At 42.2% G+C, this 5,245-nt stretch overlaps 1 pseudogene; it reads right to left on the bottom strand.

Moving 5' to 3' along the window:
• Window positions 1-3,311: 3,311 nt before the first annotated feature.
• Window positions 3,312-4,421, bottom strand: LOC103723240 (agamous-like MADS-box protein AGL80 pseudogene; annotated as a pseudogene).
• Window positions 4,422-5,245: the final 824 nt, after the last annotated feature.

Genomic DNA, 5,245 nt, shown 5'->3' with positions numbered 1-5,245 from the left:
CTCTCAGTAAATTCTAGAGACTTGTTTTCTTGAGGCTTGAAGATGGGGTCGACTCAAGCAAGCTTGGGGTCGACTCAACTACTGTTCATCCGTGCCATTTTTTTGCAGAAGTGTGCCTGATGGTTCCATGATGTGCCGGGGTCGACTCCACCAATCTTAGGCTTGACTCATTCCACACTTTGCTGCAACTTAAGGTTAGATTCATCCATACAATCAATGAAATATACTTCAAGCAATTTTGCATGTATGCCATGGTAGTGCTACATACTCTTAACAATGTAAATTACTATTGTCCCCTTAAAAGTACGTTTCACTTGAAACTTTGTCGAATTAGAATTTAGAATTTACTATCCCTTTTCTATCGCAAATTTTATCTCATTATTAATCATTGAAATACATCTTGATCTCATTCTTCTAATGTACGGAGAGTGACGAACTCAGTAATGATGTATCATGTTAACTTGTAGTATTTAATCATCAATGGTAGTGTTAATCATCAAAATACCACTATCATCCTCATCCTCGATTGACGAGGGCCTTCGTCGTTCCTTCTTGGCTTCCTATTGGGCTCTACTAGATTATCCTGAGCTTGCTTATTATTCTTCTTTTTGTCGGGCTTACCCCTAGCTGACTCGCGTTGTGCTATCATAGCCTCTTCAGCATTGTTGTACTTGTCACCCTAGGGCTGGAGCTCGGTTTAGTCTCAGAAACCTCTTCTCTAGAGAGAAAAGGAACAAGGATGTCTTCAGTCTAGTCCTCATTATGGACATGGCATCCGAGTGGTTTAGGTCGCGCACTTCCAACTAGCCTCATTAAAGCGGCTGACGTAGTTCCGTAAAGACTCCCCTCCTTTTGCCTAATGGCAAAGAGGGTGTTTGAACCCTTTCTTTGCTTCCTACTGCTCATGAAGTGGACAACGAACATTCTGCCGAGCTGCTCAAACGAGTGAACGGAGCTCGACTACTGCATGGTGTACCATAACCAGGCTGTCTTTCGCAGCATAGTGGGAAAGGCTGTGCACAATATTAAATTGGTGAACCTCTAGAGTATCATGAGAGCTTTAAAACTCTCTAAGTGAACCAATGGGTCCGTGGTACCATCATAAGTTCCAGCTACAGCATATTGAAGTAAGAAGGAATGGGTTCCTTCATTATTCTTGCCGATAATGGAGATTCGGTGGTGAAATCCATGCCCCTCCCTTACTCAGTTTGGTACTTCCTTAGGGCCTCAAGACGTCAGTCCAACTCCTTGAACTTGCAATCAAGGTCAGCCTCCCTCTTAGAGGCCTCCTTGGATCGATGAGGGGAGGAGTGACTAGATACTAACTCTTCTTAGGGAGAGAGAATCAAAAGACCAGTGCTGAGTATCTTATACAGGGCTTCGCGGTTGGGAATGGCGGCTACGTGGGGCCTTGCTGGGACTTCAAGGATGGGCATGCTAACTTTATGGAGCCCGTTGTCCACTTTGGAAAGGGGAGTGATCACCCGGGTGCACTGGGATTTCATGTTGGCATGGCTCTTGAGCTTCTTGCAGCCATTGCTCGTCGGCGGCTGACTGCACCAAGTTCTGGATAGCAACGGTCAGTGCCTGAACCTACTGCATGAGTAGTTGAAATTGCTTAGGGGTTACAATTAAAGCCGCTTGCGGTTCTGATGTGATGGGTCTTTCTGTGGGTTCTACAAAGAGCCATTAGACTCCTCTGGTATAGTTGGCTAAGCAATAGAAGGTGTTGGTTGTCCACTATGAGACTTTATAGTGACAAGTTATTTGCTTTTTGAAGAGGAAACCTCTTGTAATGGGATCACGGCCCTTCAACTGGCACCAATCTATTATCGCTGAAAATCGACCTGACCTAGATGCTAAGTGGGAGAGATGCTGGAAGGCTCGGTCGAGAGCTGCTTGGGTTATGCGAGGCTACGATTTGGAGTGGAAGGTTGTGTCTAGGATCCTGGTCCACGACCGAGCACCAACTTGAAGGGACCTTGGACACACAAATACATAAATACATGTGGTGTATATATTGTTACGTTGCACACACAAATATATATAAACACCACCACATGCATGCAAGCACACTCTCAAAGTATATATATGTACATAAGTACATATGTACACTTGTATGTTTCTTTTCCCTTCTGTTTATTATTAAGATCAAAATTCTGATTTCAATTGATGGTTAATTAATTATTTAATAAAATCTAATTTGATATTGGCCTTTAGTCCATTAGATTGTTTCCATATGAGATTATATCTACCTTCTTTTTCTTTGGAAAGTTTAATCTTTATAGATTTGCCTATACCTTGTAGAAAGGATTATTCCTCCTTTGCTAATTATTTAAAGTGTTATGGAACTTCTTTCAATTTAACATGTGCAATGTGCATGCTACCACTTCTTTTCACTCTTCATAACCATTATGGACTTATTTGGCCGCTTAGCTATGCATTAGGGGAGAAGCCCCATTTCACGTATCCTTTTGGTATTATTGTACTATGAATATATTACTCATATATGAGTTTAGGTTCATGCCATCTATGCATTGCTTCCCAGTTGTGTAATAACATATCACTCAGCAGAGAAACTACCTGCCACTGAACCAAAGTAGAGATCATATAGTTGACGACTTTCGTTTATTTTTAGCATATCATTACATTTTCTGTATGTTCTAAATTTGTCAACCCGTGTCTGCAGATAGATCTTATTTAAAATATGTCTTAATCCCCTAGATTTGCAAAATAGTAGCCAATAATATTAAATATTTGCGACCACGAACTAGAAATAATAAATGTTTTCTATATAGCACATTGATTCCACTAATAATGACATCCATTCCCCATGAAACATTTGTTTATTAGAACATCTATATTAATTCTTCTATCTGACAACCATTCGATGGAATGCTTGCCATTTAATTAGTTATGGAAGGACATAGACATACATACAAATGCGGTGACATTGTTAATAAGAATAAATTTAACATGGATTAGTATAAATAATCTTTTCATTTGTAGTAATTAAAATTTTGTTTTCTTATCAAAGGAAGTAGTTAAGATTGATGTTCCTTTACAGAAAAAAAGAGAAAATTAAGGCAATATTTGCCTTAAAAGATATTCGTTCATCCAAGGAACTGGTATCTATTTTGTTAATACCAGCAGTAGTTCGGTGATGTTTGGATTTAATTATAGAGATTGGCCAGCTCATGGGAGAAATTTCCGAAAGAAACCGACCACAAGTTCCTTAAAGTAAAGCCTTTTAAGGTTTGCAGCACCTCTTTGTCCCAAAGAGGACATCAAAGAAGGTAGATCTTTCTCGACTGCTTCAGTTCAGCGTGGAAAAAGAAAAAAAAGAAAAAAAGGAAAAATTATATATATGTGCGAGCAAAGGAATGGACCAAGCTAATCATAGAAGAAACCCTTTCATGATTTAAATTTATTTATAAACGTGAGAATACCCAAGAAGAACAGTATCAAAACAGACCCTAACCAAAAGCATCCATTAGTCAGTCTAGAATTACTCACTGAAAGCAGAGGACTCGATTAAGACTGAAAACACTAGCACTAGCGGTAGGAGCAGCAGTAGAGATGCATCTTCACTTAAAAGGGAGGTAGCAGGGGTCAAGCCATGGGTTGGTATGGTCTATGTAGGGCTGCATCATCCCCGCGCCACCACCATAGATCATGTTGTCATTAGGGTTCATGACGTCCATGAACCAGCTCGGTCTCTCGAGAGCCTCCATCGCCGCCTCCATCGGCGTCTTCTCCTTCATCACCGGCACCGGTCCCTCCACCGGCGGCGCCGCCGCCGCCGGCACTACTTGGCTCGACGCCTCGACCCTCTGCGAAGCCATCTGCGCCCTCAGCATCTCGATCCGCTCGTGCACCATCTTCATCTTCATCTCCACCATCCATGCAAGGCTCGTCACGTCCTGCATGCCGGCGTTGTGCAGGCTCCGCCCGGCGAGGCCTTCGTACATGAGCATCGTGGTCTCGAGCTCGCGATTTTCGCGCTCCTGCCTGCGTAGCTGGTCCTGCAGCTTCGTCACGCGCTGCAGGAGGAATCCTTCCTGGTCCATCATCTTCTTGGACTGCTCCATCTCCGGCATGCTCCGGAAGCGGGCGACGACTTGCGTCGCCTCGGGGACCGACGGCCACATCACCGGGAGGGGCTCATGGGGGCTGTAGACTACGAGGCAAGCTTTGACGTCGCAGAGCGTCGAGAGCTCACTCACCTTCTTCACCAAGCCCTTCCTCCTCTTCTTCAAGGTGGCCCTCCGGTGGGAGTCGTTGGCGATCCATGCCAGGTTCACCTTCTTCCTAGCCATGGCGTCACAAGTAATTGTAGTGGGCTATGGGAACGATTTGCACCGTACTTATGGAAGAAAAGAGGAGGAAATCAGGAGATTTGGTGCAATTTAGATTTGATTAGGCGTGATGACTCATGGGTGCAATTAAGGTAAGAAATCATTGGGAGGATCTGGTGGTATTATTAGGAAGGCTTTGTCCGTGGAATCACCGGACTTTGATTGATTATATGTGTATCTTGCAGCGAATAATCAACTCATAATCTTTTATAACATAATTATGTGGGTTTAAGACTTGATTAGATGTGCATATTGCCTTTCATTGAGACATCTTTCCAATCTCATGCACGAGAATCCCGCTATGAATTGAATCCATGTATAGTGAGTCTTCTGTTATTTCGTGGAAAGATTTGGTAATAATGCTCCAATGGATCCAAAATAAAACGAAAAGAAGGACAAGAGTATTTATTAGACAGTCCAAAAAAAATCCTGACCTATTCATTAAACAGGCCAGAATTTGAAACCTAAATATATTCTATTAAATAAATATTAAGATTGCAAATAGGTTGGATTCACCTATGACTTAGGCCCTGTTTGGGGGAGCTTTTGGAGGGCCAGAAAGCACTTTCTGGCCCTCCAAAAGTACTTTTAGATGAAAAACTATGTTTGGTAAATTTTTCAAAAAGCTGTTTCAGCTTTTGCGGGAAGCTGAAAACAGCTTTTGGGAGGAAGCTCCAATTTGGAGCTTTTGGGAGGAAGCTGTTTCAGCTTTTTCGGATAGCTGTATTTTTGACAAAAATGCCCATATTAAAATATAATAATTACATAGCTTGTCCCTTTATAAACCTAAAAATTTGCTGGAGCCAAGAACCCTAGCCGTCAGACTCCCTTCTGTAAGAAAAGATATTTTTTTTTTCAATTTTTGTATGCATCTCTTGAACCACATT

The sequence above is a fragment of the Phoenix dactylifera genome, chromosome 17 (assembly GCF_051530095.1).
Source record: "Phoenix dactylifera cultivar Ajwa chromosome 17, Ajwa_hap1_PhDact_Kaust_v1.1, whole genome shotgun sequence".
Lineage (NCBI taxonomy): Eukaryota > Viridiplantae > Streptophyta > Magnoliopsida > Arecales > Arecaceae > Phoenix > Phoenix dactylifera.
The sequence above is the reverse complement of the archived record's forward strand: the minus strand, read 5'-3'. Positions and strand labels throughout refer to the sequence as shown.